The sequence below is a fragment of the Cupressus sempervirens genome, chromosome 4 (assembly GCF_028749045.1).
Source record: "Cupressus sempervirens isolate cs-2001-9-10 chromosome 4, ASM2874904v1, whole genome shotgun sequence".
Classification (NCBI taxonomy): Eukaryota; Viridiplantae; Streptophyta; class Pinopsida; order Cupressales; family Cupressaceae; genus Cupressus; species Cupressus sempervirens.
Genome location: NC_143121.1, coordinates 592,639,135 through 592,663,796, shown reverse-complemented (window position 1 = coordinate 592,663,796; position 24,662 = coordinate 592,639,135). Strand labels below are relative to the sequence as shown.

The 24,662-nt window shown below is 34.1% G+C and overlaps 2 pseudogenes; both read left to right on the top strand.

The window, feature by feature from the left end:
- Positions 1-11,941: 11,941 nt before the first annotated feature.
- Positions 11,942-18,836, top strand: LOC149562599 (glycine dehydrogenase (decarboxylating), mitochondrial pseudogene; annotated as a pseudogene).
- Positions 18,837-18,855: 19 nt separating this feature from the next.
- On the top strand, positions 18,856-19,472 carry LOC149562598 (glycine dehydrogenase (decarboxylating), mitochondrial pseudogene; annotated as a pseudogene).
- The last annotated feature ends 5,190 nt before the right edge of the window (positions 19,473-24,662 follow it).

Sequence of the window (24,662 nt, the reverse complement as noted above, 5' to 3'; positions counted from 1 at the left end):
TAGCTGGAAGGATAAAATGAAGACTCATTTGTTGTGCATGGGTCTAGGATATTGGCTTGTAACCAACACTTCAAAGAACATTCTAGAGGAAGACAATCTTAAAACTTGTACTAAGGAACAAAGAGAAGTATTTATGTGCAAGAAAAGGGAAAGAGAGGAAATATTGTTAGCAATACCTAAATGTGGGTATATTCAAGTAAAACTACTTAAAACATCTCATGAAATTTGGAAAACTTTAGAAGCTAATTGTGAGGGTGATAATTTGTATTGTGCATTCCAAGATGCTAGAAGAATGGAAGATGAATCTGTAAGAAGCTATGTTGGGAGAATATCTAAGATTGTTGCAGCAATCACATCTCATAATGGAAATAAATCTGATGATGAAGTGATATGGAAGATTTTGAAAAGTCTAACACCACCTTTTAAGACAGTAGCACAAATGATTCAGCTAATAATACCCTATACTACTAATTTCACCAAAGAGATATTGCTTGGTAGGTGGAAAGCTACAAAATTTGATCTAAAGCAATATGGAGTATTGGAAAAATTTGAGACAACATTCAGTGAACTAAACATCAAACCTAGTTTAGCAAGGAACAGAAAAGTGCAAGGAGACATTGCCAGCAGTAGGAAGTCCATTAAAGAAAAGATCCAAGAGGGAGTAGCTCTTCTTGTGGAAAGAGAAAAAGATGGTAAGAATATCTTCAAATGTTGGACATGCAATAAATATGGTCATTATGCATCTAAGTGTCCTAAAAGAGAAAGAAAGTTTAAGTGAAGTTTCAAGTCTAGAAGATCTAGAAATTGTTTATATGCTAATGAAGAAGAAGAAGAGGAATCTGATCAAAACATAAGTGAAAATGAATTAGGGTTCATAGCTATAAAAGAGGATGATATTGATAGAGAAATTAGAGAAGAAAGTGTGCTAATCACACAAGTTGAAAAGAAAGATTGGATCATTGATAGTGGTTGTTCACATAGCATGATTGGTGATATGAGTAAGTTCGTCAAATTTAGAAGTCATGATGGAGGAATTGTCAGAGTAGGAAATAATGTAGCCTAGTGTATTACAAGAATTGGATCTATCACACTTGATGGTAATATATACACAGATGATGTTTACTTTGTTGATGGACTAAAACATAACTTGTTGAGCATTGGATAGCTTATGGACAAAGGATATCAACTATAGTTTGGTAGTAACACAAGCATTATCAAGAACAAGGAAGGAAAACTACTCGGTACTAGCACTAAAACTAGAGGTAATGTATTTTAGTTAAACTCCACTAAAATAATATGTTTGGTAGCAAATATTGACAATAGTTGGCTATGGCACAGAAGATTTTGGCATATTAACTTTGATAACACTGTGAAGGCTAGTAATGCACTTGTTGTAAGAGATTTACCTAAGATCATTGAGCCTACTAATACTATTTGTAAGGAATGTACTTTGGCTAACCAAAAGAGAGTCTCATTTCTGAGCAAGCAGTTTTACACTACACAAAAGCTAGAATTGGTTCATACATATTTGAGTGGTCTTGCAAGAACAAGAGGATTCTATGAAGAAAGGTACTTTATGATTTTTTTGATGATTTCACTAGAATGATGTGGGTATATTTTCTTAAAGAAAAATCAAAGGCATTTGAGAAATTAAAAATATTTAATAACAAATTTGAGAATGAATCTAGAGTCAAAATCAAGAGTTTAAGATCAGATAGGGGAGGAGAATTCACCTCTAGAAAATTCAATATCTATTGTGAAGAGTATGGCATCAAAAGACAACTATCTTCACCCCATACACCTGGGCAAAATGGGATTGCTAAAAGAAAAAAAAAATCAATTGCTGAAGTAGTAAGAGCTATGTTATTTGAGAATGATGTACCAAAAACTTTCTAGAGAGAAGCAGTCAATACAGTAGTATACACACTAAACAGAGTATAGATTAGGAAAGATATGGACAAAAAACACGTAACTCACCATCTATCAAGTACTTCAGGATATTTGGAAGTAGATGTTACATCAAGAGAGATGATGATATTGGTAAGTTTGATCCAAGGAGAGATGAAGGTATGTTTCCTGGCTATTCATTAAAAAGTAAAGCTATAGATGTTTCAACTACAGAACAAAAACTATAGTAAAGTGCACAAATGTTAAAATTGATGAAAAGTTTGGCACCAAGGAAAAGATAGTGGATTATAACTCTGATGGAGATGATTACTCTAGAATGACTAACAAAAGTAATGAGTTATTTCTCAAGACTAACAATGATTTTCAGTATAGTGTGCAAATTGAAGATGGAAGGGAAGAACAAAGCACAGTGCCTAAGATAAGAGTTGAAGCAACAACTCCTATCCAAAATAGGAACTTGGTAAGAAATCATCCTACTAATTAGATAATAGGAAATAAATAAAAGGGAGTAATGACAAGGAGAAAAATTAATGAAGAATTATGTTTGATATCTTAAGTAGAACTAAGAAGCACAGATGAAGCAATCAAAGATGATCATTGGATAAAAGCAATGAAGGAATAAATCTAGTATATAATTAATAATGACACATGGATATTAGTTCCTAGACCTAAGGATCAAAATGTGATTGGCCCAAAATGGGTATTCAGAAATAAAATGAATGAACAGGGAGAAGTGATAAGAAACAAAGCAAGATTTGTATGCAAAGGCTACTCTCAACAAGAAGGAATCGACTATGAAGAAACATATACACCTATAGCAAGGATGGAAGTAGTCAAAATTTTCCTAGCATATGCAAAAAATAAGAATTTTAAGGTATATCAAATGGATGTCAAGTTAGCATTCTTGAATGGAGAGCTGGAAGAAGAAGTATACATTGAACTACTAGAGGGTTTTCCTTTAATAGAAGAGAAGGATATGGTTTACAAACTAAAGAAAGCATTGTATGGATTAAATAAAGCACCAAGAACTTGGTATTCAAGGTTGGACAAATACTTAGCAAAGCTTGGATTTTCTAAAGGAACAACAAATAGTAACTTGTACTTAAAGAAAATAGCAGATGATTTGCTAATAATCATTGTATTTGTTGATGACATCATTTTTGGTGGAAATGATGAAGCCATTAATAAATTCTTAGAACACATGAAGAATGAGTTTGAGATGAGCATGATAGGATAAATGAAATTCTTCTTAGGACTGTAGATTCTTCAGAACAAAGAAGGTATCTTTATCTCTCAGACCAAATACTTAAAAGATTTCCTTAAAATATTTGGTTTAGAAAATTTTAAACCTATTGGAACTCCTATGGTAACTAGTCATAAGTTATCAAGCAAAGATGAGACCTCTACTATAGAAGAAAAGATTTATAGATCCATGATTGGAGGATTGCAATATCTAACTCATAGCAGACCAGACATAGCTAATGCAGTCAAAATGGTGGCAAGATTTCAAGCTGATCCTAAAGAATATCACTTTGCAGCAATAAAGAGGATATTCAAATATCTAAAAGGAACATCAAATTATGGTATTCGTTATGATAGAAGCAATGAATTTACTCTTTGTACTCATACAGATGTTGATTGGGATGGAGATAGGGATTACATAAAAAGCACTAGTGGAGGAACATTTTTCCTTAGAGGAAGACTAGTTTCTTGGTTCAACAAGAAACACGATTATACCTCATAGAGTACAACAAAAGAAGAATATGTTGCAGCAGCAAACAACTATAATCAAGTCATATGGATGAAGCATATGATGAAGGATATTGGAATTACGTTCATAGAACCTGTTATCATTTACTATGATAACACAAGTATTGTTAATATGTCTAAGAATCATGTTTTGCACTCCAAAACTAAGCATATAGCAATAAAGTATCATGTGCTGAAAGAGAAATTCATAGATAAATAAATTAGACTAGAGTACATTAACACTAAGGAATAGATTGCAGACATTTTCACAAAAGCCTTATCAAAAGATACATTTGAGTACCTGAGAGGTATGCTTGGGGTTATGCCCCTACCTAGTTCAAAGTAGAAGATACAAAAGTGCATTAATCCAAGGTACGTAGCACCATTTTTAGACTAGAATAAATGCCAATGCTTCCTCTATGGGGTAGTATCTATGATGAATAGAGTCAGCAAGGACTCTTGGTGAATGATAATTGGTGTACAATAGTGTCTTTAGAAACTTGTGTTATTTATAGAATTATATGCAATAGATTAGCTTGTGGTCATGTTGATAGATTATTGAATGTTCAATTTCTTATACTACCTTTGACAATGATGTGAATGGGGGAGAGAGAGCAACATGAAAAACATTAGAGAGAGTTTTGTACTATGGGGGAGAAGTGTTGCAATAAAGGATTTTTATGAAGAAAGATTTGAGTGATGAAGAAGCTTGTTCGTATTTTTGGAACTAAATGTTTTTCATCTATGTTTCCATCAAGGCCAAAGGGGGAGATTGTTAGCATGAATGTTGATGTGATGGGGGAGCATTACAAAATAATATTATGACTGTGTTTTTCATTCATGACAACATAGTAATAAGTTTGCAAAGCACTAATAGAGTAGCAGACTAAGATTTTTGTATTAAGGCAAATACATTGCATATCTTCTCATGCATAGTTACTAGCACACACTACAACATGTATGTGACATGTGGGCAAGTACGCAGAACTTGAATCAACAACATATAGAAGATATTATTGATTTACAGAGAATTGCAAGGAAACAGAGCATTGGGCAAATAGTTTCTATTGTATGATCGATATAGTACATTGTGTTTGGAATGAAGGGTTGTGTAGTTAGTTGGAAGTAGCACATTGACTACTGGTGACATCAACAAGAGCATAGGTATGGAAGTTGCACATGTGGAAGGTTGTATATAACTGTGAGCTGACAACATTAATTAAGTGTGTATTCCATTTAATTAACTTATGATAAAGTATGGAGCTGACTCAAGGAATTAATATTAAGTATGGTATAAAGGAAAGATGTTTTCCAAGTTTAAGTGATAAGGATTTTTGAGATCATGAAGTAGAGAAGACTTGTGAATTGTGAAGTAGAGGGGCAAAGAAATATGTTAATGCTTGTAAGTGACCTCAATAGTTATCATTTATGGATACATAGTTCCAAATTTGATTGCATGATTTGAAGGTAGAATAGTTTGACATACTAGACAAAGGAAGAAGATAAAGACTATCACACATCTATTGTTTTGAAAAGAATAGTATTGAGGTCAACTAGATATTGGGTTTATTGATATGATCCTAAAGTAGTTTGGATAGTGGGTTTAGGTGCCTTCTTCAACTCCTAACAGGGTTGGAATCTCCTAATAGGGACTCTTTGTACTAAGCATTGTAATAGACTCCTAAAAGGGTCCATCATCTAACAAGGAATATTTTTATTAGTACATTATCTTGTGGGCATCATTCCCTCTAGGGTTTTCCATCTAATCAAGGTTTTTCCTAGTCAACATATCAGGTGTAATTGTGTATGAGCATTTCTTTATGGTTTCTATTTATTTTGATGATTAAGAATTGTTTAAGAAGTTTAATGTTTCAGATTGCTGCATAACTAATTCACCCCTCCCCCCCCTTCAGTTATACTGGTGAACTACGATTTCTAATAATGTGTGCCTCATAGAACTCCTAATAGGGTCAATATTCTTAATAAGATCCAATTGTTTAGTGAATCATCTAGTGGGTATCATCCCCACCAGGGTTTTCCCTTGGCCAGGGTTTCTCTAGTTAACAAATAACAGTGTTATGAGTTCTCTATGTGCATGGTTATACTTATTGTTTAGCATTTTTGGTTTACTTTCATATGCAAGTTATAAAGTAATTAAAAATATTTAGTTGTGGGAAAAAGTTTTTAATATACTGATTCAATCCCCCCCCACCCCCCCCCCAACTCTCAGTATTATCTTTTTCTAACACACACTTCGTATCAAATAATAAATTATGTGCATACTTTCATAGTTTACAAGGAGCTTGTCACCAAAAAAATGTTTTTAAATGGAGGAAAAAATTATGGGCAACATCATTATGGAAAATTTGTTTCTACCTATTTCAAATGTAAATTTAAGAACACTGAACTTGCTACAGTAATTACTTATCACAAATGGGAAGATTGAATAGTCCCAAACTCACTAAGATCTAGCTTACATTATCTATCTCAAAATTTAGTAAATATATTTATGGTTCTCCTGTAATCATTTGAGTGTAGTATATATATGATAGGCTTATTAACCTATATATATAATTGAGAATAGATAAAAAGTATACAAACTCATTTCCTCCTTGCAAGCAACTTTGATGAAACAACTGCAAGATTGAGAAATCAATCACTTATTGTTTAGATAGAAGCCACATTTTCTAATAGATCTTTAGACCCAAAATTGAGATGTAATCTAATAATATCCAAACTTCAAATAATGATATAAAAGACAATAAAACCAAGATAAAAACAAAATAGAACAAGATTGTTATTATGAATGTGGTCTAAAACTTACTCAATAGCAAAATGCTTATAGGAGCTCCTAAAATGAAAAACCATAAGATCTAGCATAAAATCAAAATAGATAAGAGGCATTGATCTACAAGTATGAGCTAGTAAACACACAGGGTTTTCATTTTTTCCCTCAAGCTCTCTTTCTTTTTATTTCACAGCTACCAAGGTTTGGCTCTCGTTTGAAATGAGGGATTTATGCATTTACTTGCTTTCTACCATTCACTTGAGGGTTTGGCATTCACTTTCTTTCGAGCTCCTACAACTTATAACCCCACCACCCCAATATTTTAAGGGTAAGGGTAAGGGCCCCCAAACAAATTATTGTAAGGGTGGGCCCCCAAAATTTTTTTTGTAAGGGTAATGATAAGGCCCCCCAAATAGATTATTGTAAGGGTATATTATTGTCACTACTATTACCCCCTATATTTTAAGGACCCACCTAAAAAAATGAGGAACACAATATAGGGCTGGTGCATTCCCCCAAGATCTAGATGTCATACTATTCTAAGGTGATAAAGATTGAGATTGCAAAGCAAAGGAAGAATCTGAGTAGTAGACAAAAGCATAGGTAGAAGCAATAGTCGATGTTCATTCACTATAAACAGTCAAGTAGTCTCCTATCACCTATCATTATGAAAGAATAGAAAAGGGCACCTACAAAAAAAGTAGATCCAATTTCATATCCTATGACAGTAGTGGATCTAGTAGCAACAAGAGACTAGAGAACCTCCTGCAACTTATAACCTCCTTTTACATTCACATACTTTCTACCATTACTAAAAACAAAAATGAGCTCAATTTCTTTGTGATTATATAACTTGTGTTCAAAATCTTGCATTCACTTTCATTTTAAATGTCATGGGGTCAATGAATTACTAGAAAAATTGGTGATGCACTTGTAGCTCGATCCTTCCTCCCACCCCATGAGTGAATAGATGTAGTGAAAATCCCTCCTCCCATGCACTTTTCTCTTTTTTATGTTTATAATCCATGTTAGTTGAATTCTCAACCAAGTTATGAGCTTAACAAAAAAAATTAAAATCAAATGGAAAATGGCATAAGGTCAAAAATTAACACCAAATCCACTAGTGTCTCCATTAACTTTTTGCTTGTTGGATTCTAGGGAAATACTCCATACTGCCATAGTTTATACATCTATGTTAGATCTAGATCCTCTCTGTAGACCTCCATGGCCAAATGCTTCATAATATATTGATTTTTATTGTTTTCTAATTTTCTCTAACATGAAGGAAGAGCTCAAGTATGATGTAAGAGAAACTAGAAAAAAAAAAAAAAATCATACTGCCAAGAACCACAACAAATCATGTCAAGTCTCATCAAACTATTTCTAATGTGAGGGAATCACAAGACTCAATAAATGATGTAATTAAGATAAAATGTCAAGTTTAGAAATTTGATAATGATAGTCCTTAAAATAATAAGATAGGAATGGGGATAATATTATAGAAAAAAAAGAATTAAAGTGCCACCAATGTATTATAGGTTGTAATAAATTAATTTTGAATTGGTTCAAACAATTTTTGTAACCACCCAAATAGAGGAAGTAGAGTAGTTTTGTTTTAAAAATAGAGTTTCTATATGTATTGATAGTAACATAGAAGAATAGTAGGAGTGTTGATCTCTAAGCCTATGTTGTCAATTAGTGAACAAACACTTAGTCATTTGCAAGTCATTTATTAAGCAAGAACACAAGGTCAACACTACGACCAAGTTATCTAGTAAATGTTGGAAATATAAGAGGAGTAACTGAGAGGGGAGGGGTGAATCAGTTACCACAAAATAAATCTCAGATCCCTTATATGTCAATACAAATCAAAACTCTGATTAAACTAAACTATGTTGTAACTAATCATGATAATCTTAATATATTATCTATAACTAATCATACTTTAACTTAGTTGCATACACATAAAAGAGATAGCATGAACACAATTGACATCAAGATTTAACATGGAAACCCAATTTTGGAAAAACCACCAACTGCAACTAGTTATTTATTTTCACTATTTTTGGAGTGAGCTCTGTTAGGAGCGAACACTATTAAAGGTTACAAAGCACACTATAGGTGTGACCCTATTAGAAGATTTAATCACCCTATTAGGAGTAGCCTTGTTAGATTTCTTTAGACACTTCAATAGAAATGCAACCTTGTTAGAGGATTTAAAAATAGTCATTAATCCAACTTTGTTAAGAGATTTAGATCACCGGTACAATGATTAGAGAGTAATAATGAAATGACCTAATTTTTTATGCAACTAAATTGCTAATTACAAATCTCAATTTTGGCTTGTATACTTGATCCTTCCTTATTGAATGTATCTTTGCAGCTCACCAAGGATATTATTCTTATCCTTTTAACTCGCTTCCTCTAAGCATCATTAAATCTTCAATGTGACCTTATATTTATATCTTACACATTGTCAAGTTAGCTTGAATACAATTCTATATTAATTAATATTCATCTTCTCAATTAGCTAGAACCAACAAACAATTCAATTGAACTCAATATGCTAAAACAATAAAATCCTTTGTTAGCCAACCTTGCTTGGTAGATACTAACTCAAAGTGATTTTCCTATGTTAAGCAAGTAAACTTGGTCAACACTACATATTCACAAAGTTCCATTGGTAACTAAGTGAGCTTAATTAACACTAGTTCCATCCAACATTTCCTTCATAAATTGAGTGAGTTCAATTAACACTCAACTTCTATAAACTTTACATTGTCACTCAAGTGAACTCGGTAGACACTATCTTCTGAACTAGGAAAACTCTAGAGTGCTCAACAGACATAGTAAACTTTCTTCAATGCCTAAGTGAGCTTAGAATACACTAATTGGCAATGACATGACATTTTTTGTAGCATCAAAGATAATATACAATTAATTAATTGTTACCAAAAATCTCCCTCTTTGGCATTGATGGCAACACAACATGTTATAATGCAATAAAATTTTAAAGCAAGAATAAAATAAGGAACATATCATTAGTTTCATTCCAATTCTCATCCATTAGAACTCCCTCTATTAGTGTTAACTCCTTCTGCCTTCAGTTTCTCCCCTTGTTAGAAAAACTCTATCTTCAACATCTTCTTCTGATAGAAAACTTTATTTTTGATATTAGACCAAGTTCATTCTCCTTCTTTGACATTTATTTCTCTTTATCTTTATAAAAATTTCTATGAGATATAACAGTAAATCTCTCCCTCTTTGACATCTCATGCCAAAGACAATGTTTAGTGAATATCAATGCACCTCATATATTGATTCATTTGCAATGTGCCTTTGTCAATACTACATCAACTGATTGATCTTCAACATGCTCTAGTTGATACATCACTAAACTTCATTTAGTGAGCTTCAAATAAGGGAATGACCCCTAGCTTACCTCTTCGATACAAAAATGCATCCTTTGGTAATGGTTTGGTGAATATATCTACAATTTGTTCTTTAGTATTCACATATTCCAATCTTACCTCTTTATCTTGTACCAATTCTCTCAAAAAATGATATTTTATAGCAACGCGTTTTATTTTGGTATGCATCACATGATTCTTTTATATGTTAATCGCACTGGTATTATCACAAAAAGATAACAATTGGATCCTTGATTTCTGTCTTCATACCTACCAATAGTTGCTTGAACCAAACAATATTTGAACAATTAACAACCACTACAAACATATTCTACCTCTATTGTGGACTAAGAAATGCAATTATGTTTCTTGCTTGTCCAAGGCACTAGTCTTTTACCAAGAAAGAATGCTCTACCACTGGTGCTCTTTTTGTCATCAACACTTCCTACCCAATCAACATCTGTGAATGCTTTTAAATTTAAATTGCCTCCTTTATTGTACCATAATCCATAGTCTTCAATACCCTTCAAATATCTCATGATTCTCTTGATTACCATCATGTGGTTCTTTGGGATTTTATGAGAATCTTGCCACCATACCAGCTATTAATGCAATATTAGGCCATGTGTGCACTACATATTATAATTTTCCAATCATTGATCTGCATGTGGTCTGATCTACCTCCTTAGAATCATCATTTTTGGAAAGCTTATGTCTAATAGACATTGGAATTCTAACTGGTCTTGAATCTTCCATTCCAAATTTCTTTGGTATCTCCTTGATATATTTATATTGAGCAATGTAGATACCATCTTTCTTTTGTTGGATCTACAATCCAACAAAGAACTTTATCTCTCCAAATATAGACATCTCAAATTCTTTACTCATTTCCTTTGAGAGTAATTTGCAAAAGTCATCATTTTCTATAAATAAAGTGTCATCCACAAATATTTCTACCAACACAATCTTCTTTTTTGGTCCTTCTTTGATGTACAAACTGATGTTATCATTTATTCTTTCAAAACCAATCTTTATCAAGTAGTTATAAAGTCTTTCATACCAAGCTTTGGGAGCTTTCTTGAGACCATACAATGCTTTGTGTAATTTGCAAATCATATCTCTTTTGCTAGGATGTACAAAACCTTCACACTAGTACATTTGATCCCATTTTTAGACCAAAATTTTCGACCATCTAATAGAATGGGGTCAAATTGGTCTTTTTATGCAAGGCAACATCTATAATTTTTTTAACTAGAAGCCCGTGTTAGTCAAAATTTTGACCAACACGAACTTACACTATGTCAAAATCCAAAAAAAGCTCTTTGTCGCGCCCTAATTTCAATCTTGCCGCGCCCTAATTTCAATCTTGTCGCACGACCAGAAGAAAGGTTGTGGATGTGCAGTTAATATTTATCGTTTACTGCATTTTGTGGTGCTAGCAGAGGAAGGGTTTGAAGATTATGTGCCAACAGCATTTTACTGCCAGTGCAAACAGCATTTGACAACTTTAGTGCAACCTCTGCCGGAACAGTAAGGAAGCTTTCAGTAATCAAAACTATATTTGCATTGCTTAATGTGTATGTTTCATATTGCTTCCGCATTGTGTACCATAGCATTGTATAAAATTTTAAGGAAAAAAATAGTTATAACTTAATAGATTAATTTCTGTCGGCTACCTGAGAGAGGTGTCACAATAGCTAGATCATAATGTTGCTTAGTTTCAATACATTATGTGCAAATATGAACAGTGACGTGCTTATCAAGAAGACATAGTGTAAATTCTTCCTCATAAATTTTGAGTCAATGTGAATCAATAATCATAAGAAAAGTGTTGATTGAAGTGATAACCAAGTGTAGATCATACTATGCTAAGCTACTTCAGAAAATGATATCTTTTTTAGTATGTAGCTAGAGAAGCTTCATAAATGAAGGGAAGAGAACAGTAGAACGTACATTTATTTGGGTATTCTTATTATCTTCAAGGCGATATTCATGCATAATCCATTCTTCTTTCTGGCCATGAGGGGATCTCCTAGTGTAGAAGACTAAGGTCTTTCTCATTCCAATCCTCTTAAAGCTCATACAAATGGCCTTATCATGGCCAGTTGCCTTCCAAAACCCTATAGTTGTTGCTCTATTTGTGCAGGTTCCTGTTGGGTACTTCTTGTCTTTATGACTGAAAAAGTACCACTCATTTTGTGGAGAAGAACCTATCTTGCATCTGTCTGGTTCATTTCAAAATAACAATTAGGGGAAAAAGTCACAAAGATAACAAGTCTTAAAGAAAATTCTATTAAGAAGAAATCAATCCATACCATGGAGGTCCCAAGGTTCAAGCTCGTTAAGATCAACATCAAAGTCAATGATCTCATAGGACACATTTTTCTTCAAATAATAGTGTAAAAGTTCTTCATTCATTAGATGAAACCTGAACCCTAGTGGTACGCATGAGGATTGCCCATTGTTGATAAACCCATCCTTGTAGTACAAGAAAACATACATATGTGCATCAATCATACACTTTATTTCGCCTCCAAGAGTCATAACAATTAGCAATACCAAGAAGGAAAAGAGAAGAATCAATAAGTCCATTCAAACAACAGAAGAACATATATATCATCTTCTCAAACTACTTAGTGTTCTTTTTTCAAAAGTCCTACAATGAAATTTTTATTTTTCTCAGAACTATTTTGAAATGAACAATATAAATTCATCTTGCTTATCTTGGTCTGATGGAGTATGATACAAAATATCTTGAAATATAATTCAAGATATCAAAAGTATCATGAAATATGATCCGAAATCCTCAATATTCTGAGGAATTATCTAAATATATATACCAATTGAAGTTATCATGGATAGTAAAAATGTCATATTAGGGTCTACTATGTTTGGTGGTGCCTACACCCAGCTCTACTACAAGAGTTAGGTAGCTCACATACTAGTAGACTACCAGATACACCAGGATGTTGTAACATAATACATATATATAGCAATAGAAAACTCTACACTCTGCTATATGTTTTCTTCTTGGAAGAGGAAAGAAACTACTACAATCTTTTTAGAAAGACAAAAGAATGATACATCAAGAAAATAGAGCTTGATTGCATGATAAGCTTATAGTTCTAAAGCAGTCCCCAGAAGGACAAGCCTCTTCCAAGCCAACATTAAAACCCTGGAACATGTGTTATACAAAAATTGGCTGCTCAAAGAAACACAACCGTGTGGTATGAAGATGAAAAACTAAAATCAATTCCCAAACACAAAATTATACAAGTTTGAATCTTTCTTCTACATAATTCCATGCCCATGTTTCTGATCCTACAAATTAATATCAAAACCAATTCCACTAACCCCAAATTCAGGCTCATATCTAATCAACACTTAAACCCAAACCCAACCCATACAAATACAAACATCTCAACTCTACAAAACATGAAATCTACTTATAAATCTTGATGACTACCTACAAAGTTTTAGTTTTCTCAACTCTGTACACTTTGAATAGATTAGATCAGCATGTGGGTATCAGCCAAAAGTGGTGAATTTGAGCTCCTCCCTTTGGATTCTCTATATCAAGAAACCCAATCAATCTGAATCCACCTAGTCAACAATAGAGTGGAGTCTTTTAGACCTTTCTGAAGAAGAAAAAAGGCCAAAAGACTACAAGATTAGCACATGAAGGTTGCAAGGTGTTGTAGATTGTATAGAAAAATGAATGTTATAAAAAGCTAGCACATTTTAAAATGAAAATAAAGCTATTAAAACTGATGGTTGCAAGATTTAGATTTTCAGAAGATGAATGATTGAGATAATAAAATTATTGTTAGGCTACCATAGCTACTTTAGGACTTGCTGAATCAATATTTGAGATCACTTTGTAACATCGCTCACAAAGTGTGGGATGATCCACAAATGAGCCAACTACCTGAGAGTAGATCCAACATCTTTTGCATTTGGTACCATCTGCATGAGATACCCCAATCCACAATTCACCAACTCTTGGTGAAGAATAGATTCTAGTGTAAGCTACACCAGTACTAGATGCGTGTTCCATTGAAGCTAGAACTTCAACCTGAGAAGTTATAAAAATCCTATGTAACTTGTCTGTGTCATCACCTTGCATAGACATCTCATGGAATCTTCGAAGGAGGTTTACATTAGAGCTACATAAATAAACCTTAGCATCTAAACTTGCACCTATTAGCCTTGCACCTTTGGCCATCTCCAAGACTTTGTTTACTTCTGTTCTCATCTCAAGGACTTTTTCCTAGTACTCAACATTAGGTTTCATTAGCATTAGCCATTCATCATTAATCCTTGGTCATTGTCCTTCAAAAATAAACTCTGATGCTGAGCCATCTTCCTTGAAATGTGTATATGGCATATGCTGCCATGCATCCTTGGCCATGTGAGGTAGAATTGGAGCTATAGCCCACACAATGCAAAGTAGATGAGATGCACGAATAGTTTGACAACCCCTCCTTGTTTGGCTCACTACTACATTTGACCTTATTTTTCGACCAAAATTTTTTACCATCAATTAAAAAGGTTTATGTTGGTCAGATTGGAGAAGGAAAAAATCCTCTTTTTAAAAATCTAAGTCCGTTTTGGTCAAAATTTTGACCAACACAGGCTTAACTTCAATATGAAAAAACATTTTTGATTTCATTGATGTTTGAGTGTGCGACGGAGCTAGAGCTGTGTAAGGGTTTTCTTCTGGATTTTTTTCTTTTATGTAACACTTGAATCCTCAGTCAGTGCTTGGGCCAATGATTTCTCTAAGAATAAAAATGCTTTGTGGATTAAAATTTTCTTTCCCTCTCTCCTCACACTGATTTTGGGAGGTTCCTTTACTTGGATTGCATGGGTGGTGTTCGACAGTGACAAGTTAAAGGAGTGGGGAAAAGCTAAATACACATGGCCACCAATAGCCCTTGTAATAATCGTGTGGACTCTAACAAAGTCAGAAATGGGCATTTCAAAGCCTATAAGTACTCAACTAATGTAGTACGTGACATTCTCAAGTCATATAGAAAAATATATCCAGGTTTCCACGTTGAAGGGAAGAGTAAATATTGCTGGTGGCATGCCAAGCAGGTATTATGGTAATCATAACTCTGTTGCAATTATATTAGAGCTTGGGTTATGAGCAGACTTTCTGAGTCTTGATAGTAAGATTCAGCTAGGAAAAATGAGCAAGAGATAGGAAAAAAATTTAAAAACTAAAGCCAAAAAGCTAAGACACTAAAAGGCACCTTTACAACTCTAATCTGTCATTTAAGGATACTTTTTCTTTTTGCTTTAATGCCATGGATTTTATACTCCACAAGCTTTTATACCTGAACACTGGCGAGAGTATATATAGGAAAATGTTGTTTCCCAAAACTCAAATCTTCTTTGGTACTGATTCAATGTAGCTTCTATTTGATTATTTTATTATGTATTTAAAGTTGGTTAAATGAGGGTTGCATAGTAAAAGACTCAATTTCTTATAAAATATTTTTATTTCATTGTTTTATCAATATTTTGAGTTTGAGTGCCAAGCTTGAGTCTTGTAACTAAGCTTTGATGCTTTTTTTGTAGAAAAAAAGACAAGGAAAAATGGAAATACATTACTAAAAGACCAGGTTACAATATATGATGACCCACTAGGCCAATTCAAGAGTTAAAAGACTAATTTTCCAAAAGTTCAATTCAAGGAGAAGAGCTTATGCTAGAAAGAATCCACCACGGGAATCACCACAAAAGGCCTAGGGGATAAAGAGACAGCGAAAATTTTTTGCATCATTGACTGTCCATGTTCACAAAGTTTTAATTTAAGCTGCATACAAATTAACTTCTATGTGCCTAAGTTGATATTGCTAAATGATTATAAATATTCTAGTCCACCCTATAGTTCTGATCCATTATGAATGTGTCCTCCAAACCTAATGCCAACCCTAGAATGGAGTGATGCCACCCTGGACGAGGTACGGCTAGCCATGGAAGTTAAGGGAAAGTCTAAAAATTTCTCCTTTGATCACTGATCTGCATACTAGAGTACTCATTCTGCCTGATACAATCCAACTCAATGATTGACCCATTTGAACTTCCTATCTAAGCTCATGCACTTGTGATTGTTGTCCACTATGGTCCATGCAACCATTATCAAACATTGATTTATTTTCTATCCAGTTGGAGGCATTGTCCTAGGTTACTATAGTGTTGTAGAGGATAAAAGTGCATACTTAGCACTTCTTTCAACTTCTCTTATACACCCTTCAGCCATTTCATTAAATGTTCCATTCTATTTGATTCAATGGATTTTAGCATTTAATTGTATTCAACCTCTTCCTAATACTTTTATTTATTTTTCCACTATGGTAAAAAATGTGGATATGATTAATATTGTAGACACAAATTTGTGCAACTAATCCACATTCTAGTTGAACTTTGCTTGAGTTGGCTTTCCTCCAAAATTGGTTTGTTGCTTGTTTGCTTACCTGTATAATCTGAGAGGACCACTTTTTTTAATAGATCTGGTTGAAGAAAATGGGGAACATGTTAATGAGGAATAGCCTTCAATCTTTCAATTAAATACTGATTTGGTTTTTGCAAGTGTCCATGTTTTTCTTATGTATGGAAATTGACATAGTTTCTTTCTCTTTTGTTTTTAGGAGGCTCTGTTTGGAGGCTCTGATTGGAGCACATCTGGTGGGAGGTGGTGTAAATGCAGCTATTGAGTTAATGCAGTGGATGAATATGGAAGTTGGCATTGAAGTCAAATCAGTAGACACTTCATCCCAATGCTCTTTCAACTATCCAAGTGTCTTGGACACAAATTTGGATGAATTGGAATCGTACCTAAATTACCACTTTGTTAATCGATGTCTTTTAGTAGAAGCACTCACACATGGTTCACTTACTGAAGCTGAGGTACCTTCCTATCAGGTACATTTTTTTTCACCTTACCTTGAAAAATCTGTATATTACTTTGGTAGTAGTTAATTTAAAATTCTTTTAGTGTGCTGATTTTAAATGTGTAAATTATAATTATGAGGTTCAAATCTTACCTACACCACCACTCACACCTTTGCAATATGAAAACATCAAACAAATGGGTACCATTTGCAATCAGACATTAAATCTCTCCTTACAACAGGGTTTTCTAGATTTTTATTGAAGAAGACAATAAAAATTTTGTGTGGTGCTCAATTTATGCTCCCATTGCACATTACGAGAGAAATGAGCTATGGAAATGGATATATGGGCTTCAATACATCCCTTGGATTGTAGGAGCTGACTTTAACATGGTTGAGAGTAGGGAGGACAAATCTATAGGAAGTTAACAATAATTGACTTAACAATGGTGATAAGAGTTCAAAACTCTTCTTCAAATGTATGAAAGTTAAGAATGTCTGAGAACAAGTTGACTATATATGAGCTGATAATAAATTGCTAAGTGATCTTAAAGAGATAGAGAAGAACTTTCGCTGTTCTATAAGATACTTTTCTCATTTCAAGGATATAGTGCAAGAGATCTAAGCAAAAATATAATTCAGAGTAAGATTACAGATGATATTTCAGAAATAATTAATATTTAAACTGTATCAGAATAAGAAATAGTAAATGCAATTCAAAAGCTGAATGATGAAAAGACCCCAGCAGTAGATAGTTTCCCAATTGAATTCTATAAAGAGAACTTAGATTGGTTTGGAGATGACCTGCTTCAAGTCTCTACTGAAGCCATTAGATAAAGGTTGTAATTTATTTATTTGCCTGATGTTTTCATATTTCTAATCATTTCCTTGTTTTCTTCTACAAGTTTGATGAATTATATGAATGAATGTAATCTTTTATGACTGAAGTGTGTGTGGTGTGTGTGTGGATGCAAGCCATACATCAATGATCTTGTAAACAGGAATGAGTGGAATCCAATGAGCTTCAATGAAATTAAACATGCATGAAGAGGATGATATCAAGCACTTTGTGAACTATGAGTTGTTGTCCATATATGCAAGGCAGTAAGACACTTTTTTAATTGAGCAGTGAGCTCTAGGCATTGTGCCTAAATGCAAGTGCATCCCTATTTGTAATAAGTTAATACTTTTAATAGAGTATAATTTATTGTAGGTTTCAGCCCCATCGTCATCCCTTGTCCCCTCCTAACATGGTTTCCATGATATACTAGAATCTTTTTTGAATCACTAGAACATGATATTAGATCTTACTGGGCTCCCATGTCAAATGATTTTGTTTTGGACGAGGCCACTACTACTTTTGAGGCTATTGTGATATGTAATGATATAACCAAAGATAATAAGAAGACTTCTATCATTTTTAGTAACTCTCATCCTTAGACATTTGGTGTGTGCCATATAAGGGTAGGTTGGTTGGGGTTGAATGTCATGAAATCTAATCTAAAGTACTTTGATTATAGTTCCAAGGATTTTTTTAGGGTGCTTGTTCAGCACCCTAGGATAGAGAGGGAAGTTATTGATTACTCTTATTTTGTTAAGAATGTTCATGCTAATGGTGTGAAGGTTGTCATGGCCTCTAATTTTTCTACACTAACAATACTGAAGCCTCCTGAGGAATTTAGGGTGGATATAATCTTTGGGTCTTCTCAAAGATTTGGTGTCCCCCTGGACTATGGGGGCCCCTCATTTATATTGCTTGGTTACATCTTAAGAGTAAAAATGAATGATGCCTGGTAGGATTATTGGACTTAATGTGGATTCTCATAGGAATTTTGTGCTAAGGATGGAAATGTAGACAAGGGAGAAACACATCAGGCAAGATAATGCCACTAGAAATATCTACATGATACAGGCATTAATTACAATATATCTTCTATGTATGCAATCTATCATGGTCTGGCAGGATTGAAAAAAAATGTAGAATGTGTACATGGTTTGGCGGGAGCATTTATTAGTGGATTAAAGAAATTAGGCACTATTAATGTTGAGGATGCTCCATTCCTTGATATTGTAAAGGTTATATGCTTATTGTTAAGCAAGGGGAGATGGGCATCAAAACTTCTATCATTACTGTCTCAACTCATGGAATGAATCCTGCAAGTGCTACAATATGTGGAATGAAAATTGTTGTTGTTTGAATTGTTGCTAAAGAAAATGAAGGATGTAGAGGAAAATAAGGAAACCTTGTAGCACTTATGATTACCTATCCTTCAATGCATGGTGTGTATGAGGAGGGTATTAAATAAGATATGTTAAATCATTCATGACAATGATAGTCAAGTGTACATGGATGGTGCAAACATGAATGTGCAGGTTGGACTAACTAGCTTGAGTTGAATTGGAGTGGATGTATGCCATCTCAATGTTTAGAAGACATTCTACATTCTACATTCTGGTATGGGGCCTATAAAAGTAAAGAAGCATTTGGCACTATTTTTACCATCACAACCTCTGGTACCAATAAATGGAATTACTACTCCTGAAGGGAATCCACAACCACTTGATATGATATCAACAGCACCATGGGGCTCAACCATGATTCTACCAATATCAATAAAAAGGGAGATTACGAAAATTGAGAATGGGAAAATGGACATTAAACATACCAGTTTGATGGCAGATAATGTGTATAGAGAAAAAATTATAAATCCTTAGGTTTTGGAATGACAAGCAGGGTAGATAGAGTTGAATGAAGGCTCTAACAAGAATAAAAAGAAACACAAGGCAATCAATAGTTGTAGATAGTTCAAGAATTGACTTATTCCTAATATAGAAAATAGTGCAAAACTTAAAGAGAGATTAACATTTATCAAGTGGATTTGATCATCTCAGGGTCAGATAAACTTCTATTAGTCAGGAATAAAATAGAAGATACAACTCCATTGTAAAATAAACAATTTGTAAGACAATATTATTAGACCCCAATTCTTGAGTAAATTAGGAACCAAATGCTGACAAAATATCCTCACAACCCTATCCAAGAGAAAATTTTGACTAACAACCATTGATATGATCCCACAACTTAATTTTGGAGTTATCTACAGATATTACAAATGCACTGTCAGGGGAGCTTCCACAAATTAGAGTGGACAGTCCATTTCATGTCTGTCCGTTTCTTTTATTGGAAAATATCTAGAATCATAGAATGACTTGTCTATCTTGGGTTTAACTGTAGCACTAATTATATTTTTATTAAAAAAAAAAAATTTCTTTCAAATGATTTCATCCCTTTGACTTGAAGAAAATAACAGCCTAGTTCCAAACACTACATGGTTTTCTTAGCCTTTGATGAGTAGTTGCTAATGCACAATGAATTATGGAAAAAAGATGTCTGACACCAACCACAATTTCATTCTGAAAAGTGAAAATTATTAGTTGGGCCTGTATAATAAAGTTTCTTGTCTGTTCATTCACTCTTTTATTTTTGATTAATAATTTACTCATTAAAAATTATGTAGATCTTTCACCTCCACATTTTAGCCCTCTTGTGATCTGTGTCTTGCAAAAGTGCCTTCGAGTTGTCGAGTCAAGTTCCAAAAGCCAGAAGCTTGCCCACCAAAAAATGATTTCATTCTATGTGGCCAGTGTGATAAACTTTCTTTTGCAGGCTCAGGTGTGTATCTGTTCTTCCTCATATAGTTCATTCTAAGTTTGAAGTCAGATCCTTATGTTGACAAGTGGATATTTCCTCTCACAGGCTAATTCAAGGTCATTATCTTTCACAATTGTGACTACTTTGCTTCCAAAAATGAATCAAGTATATCAATCCGATCATGGTTTAGAAGATTTTCTTTGTGAATGGAGTCCATTGAGAAGTTTGCTTCATTTTTCCCAAGGCATATTATCCAAAGAGCAAGTGAGATCCAATTTGGAATCAATAGATACTCACTTTTTGGGAAAAGGCAATCCTACTGTTCAACAATCTCTTTCCCAAGTGCTGTCACTTGTAGAGAATACAGATTGTGAGAGGAAATTTGGTGCAGCAACTGCGTTTGCATCCTCCATAGTATTTGTAATGCCAGAGGAAATAGTGGAAAACTTTTCTTCCCTTGTTACATTATGCCATAAAGTGTTTGGAAAGAACTTTTTTGTCTTGTTGGCTTTGTTGTGTGTGCACAAAGATCTTTTTGGTAGAATTGCTGAGGCCTGGGATGATTATTTCTTATTGGGTCTGAAGCTTGCCAGATATTTTTATCAGACAAGTGGAGATAATGGTAATCTCCAAGTACATCATGTTGATAAGCAAGACTCTTCTTTGGATGATGGGTTCAAATTTTATCAAATTTTATCAAATTTTATTAAATTTAGAGAAATAGATCAAGACTTTCTCCAAATATTATTTAATTATTTGTGCTTGGTGAATGCATTTTATGCCCAGCCTGAAATTAAAATGGAATTTATCCTTGGCTTAGACTGTGCGAGTTTTCCTTTTTCACATATATGCCAAAATGATTTTTTTCGTTAATTGTAATTTTAATTCTATGAACCTCCTCTTCTTTTCCCTTCAAGATCTCATGTCTTATTGTCTGATGTTTCTAAATAGTGGGCATATTCTTATGTATCTTTCCTATGTTTGTGGCAGCAGTAACACTATAAACAAAAAATTTGTCATTGATTTTGGAGCTGTAGTTTTATTTTAGACTTGCAGAACCTCTTCATCTAGAAGTAGAACATCCCTGATCCAAACTTGGTAGAAAGTGTACATTTCATTTTACATGTGTTCTGGAAGGTTACTTTTCAAACAATTTTATCTCAAGTTGCACTTTGCTTAATGGATAGAATGCACTATGAACCTTTTAAATTGGTAGTTTCATGAATCTTGATTTTGTTTTAAAATAGGATAACAATTTAGTGGATGTCTTGTTTGAGATTAAAATGGTGGGTATATGTTTAATCTAGTTCTGTACCATATTGCCTACCAGCTTTCTTCAGCACACTGAAAAAGTTCTTTAAATGGCATTCTCTACTTTTTGTTTTCTACATGTTTTGAGTTTTTTGTTTTTGGTGAATTGCTGTGAAAGGAGATTCCTCTCATTATATTGAAAGAAAGTAATTTGATTAAAATGACTTCCTGTAATTTGGCTAAGATCATGATGCGAATGCCTTGAGTGATGTCTTGTAGTCTTTTGATCTGATCAGGAGAAAATAAATTTCATTGAAGTTTATAAAATAAGCATATGTTTGCATGTTATTCGTTGTCAGTCTTTTCATCAGAGTGATGCATGCATCATGTCTTCGCTCTTGCTTGCTGTTGAAATGCATCCTCAACCAGGCCTCCTTTTGAATCTCTTCTCAAACCAGCAAGTGTCATCAATGCCACAAACCTATAGACTTGATTCACTGTGTTGTTGATCACTCTTCTACCACATTCAAATTTGTTGAGTGATTTGTATTTTGTTTAGTATATGTATTCATGTTTTAAGTTGTAGACAATGAATCAGAAATAGACTTGGTGAGCGTACTTCAATTGTCAGCTTGGCGAGCTGACTTGGGTAGCCAGCCTAGCGATCTAACATGGTGAGTGGGCTTAAAGTGGCAACTTGGTAGGGCAAGTTGGTGAGCCAACTTAGCGAGGCCACTTAGAGACGCGACATGGTGAGCTGACTTGGTGAGCAAGCTCGATGAGCGTGTTGGTGTTTGAAAACGTTACCCATTTCCAATTACCCTGATGAGAACAAGATGCATCTAGGGGCAGCTAACTCGAATTATCAACACATCCATTCAGACACCAGGCCAACTATAAGGCCGTACTCCTTCTACACTTCAGGCTCTCCAAAACCTAGGCAGGTGAACCTCTTTAGAACTGACTATGTGACCAGTGCAATAAGCATATTTAGGATCTATAAAAGCAGATGAAACCCCTAATCCTTCTATGCTTAACCAGGAGATCACAAGCATGAAATAGCTAAGGACATGACTCATGAAACTGGAAAGCTAAGTGTGGGTTAACATTGAATAGCTTTCAACATAAAAGGGAAAAGTGATTTAATATGTTGATATCAGCAAGACCCAAGTATGAGCAACAGAACTTAATGATCCTATCTCTGACCAATGCCTTATCTATTCAGCAATTAAATGAATCATAACCATACATCTCCTAGAAACCTCAAACGTATCTCTACATTAAGATCCCTGATCTATCTTTCACCTTGTGAATAGACATCTGCTATAGAATGAATCTCATACTCAGAAAATCCTATCATGAAATCTGCAAACCCTGTGACAAATATCAAGCAATTACATGGTTCTTTGTTCCATAAGCAAGACATTTTAACCACATACATTTCAAAATGTAATGCAACCTAATTCATGCTCTTTGATCACAAATTAGAAGAAATAACAAAGCCATAATCAGGAGACAAGATTCAAACTAAAATTCAAACTTTTGCTACATTTTATTTGTTTTCCTTGAAATCAAATACATGAAATGTACAGAAAATAACTCATAGATCACCTAACAGAAAAGAACTATCTGCATAAAACTTAAAAATGTTGTTCAATACAAGAAGAAATGCTGAAGAATGGTTTCTCAGTGCAAAAATTGGAACCCCCACAATGATAGGAAGAAAGAATGATATAGCCTAGAAAAAATTCCCAGATCTGTTCTGAAGATGACAAGTGTCCACTTGAAATTCAATCCTCTGTAACTGAATAACTTCTTCCTTCCATCATCCCTTCTGATCTGATTTTGTTTCATCATTAATCTGTAACAAACTTGCAAACTATCCTTGTCTAATGATGAAAACCCTTTACTTACCAAAATATCTGATTGCCCCATGAAAAAGCCAATGAAAATGAGTTTTTACTGAGTAAATTAGAACAAATTCAACCCTAACTACATTTCCATTGTCTTTTTACTGATATTCAGGTCATTACCTTGACAAAAAACAAAACTGAACTTCCTGGTCTAAAAATGGTTGCAACTTAGGTACCTGATAGAAAACCTCGTGTAGCTCAAACTGACTGATACCTGTGCAAAAACCAACTCCAGATTTGGAAAGTTCGTCTTCTCCCGATTTCGGCGATATATAACATCGCCTATTTTGCCTCCAGGAAACCCCCAAAAAAATCGTTTTAAAAATGACTCCTCCGGTTGAAAGTTGAGGTTGCACATCTTTTAAAATTTAAAAAAAAATTAAAATACTCTAAAGTCCAAACTTTAGAAATATCCTTTATTTGATTTCAAAAGCCTGAACGTGACCTTAAAAAATGGGAAATAATAAAAATTATTATTTTTATTTGCCTTCATATTTCCCTCTCATTTCATCTGGGTCAACTCTAGGTTTGACCAATGCCATGTGGCGCATTCTAATTAGACACCTGATCTGCATCATCTGCCATGTGTCATCACCTGATTCACCAGCTTGTTGCTAGGCAGGACCCGCTTGGCATTCTAACTCTTGCTGGATTTTGGGGTTTTCCGGCGACCTCGCTACCTCGCTAGCTGGAAATTCTGAGATTTTTCGGCTAGCGACATAGCGACTAGCCAGATTTTACGCTTTTCTGGCCTCTCCATATTTGCTGACGTCATCTCTATTTTGCACATTTTCGGTCAAAATTTTATTGTTCTTTCCTCCAGCAACCGGGTCCCACGATGAAAGCTTTGGCTTTTCGACAGCCTCTCTCTTTAAGACAATTGGTAATGCGTGTGGAAAAGCATTTAAAGTGAGGTAAATTTTAAAATGCGACAAATATCGGATAAACGTCTAAATGAACCTCCTCTCTGAGCAAAAATTCAGACGCCTCCTTTTCTTATTCAAACTGTGGGCATTTCTCCCTTTTGTGCAGACTGGCAGCTTTCTTGAAACAAAAGTTGTGGCTCTTTGGTCTATGACTGGCAGTTTC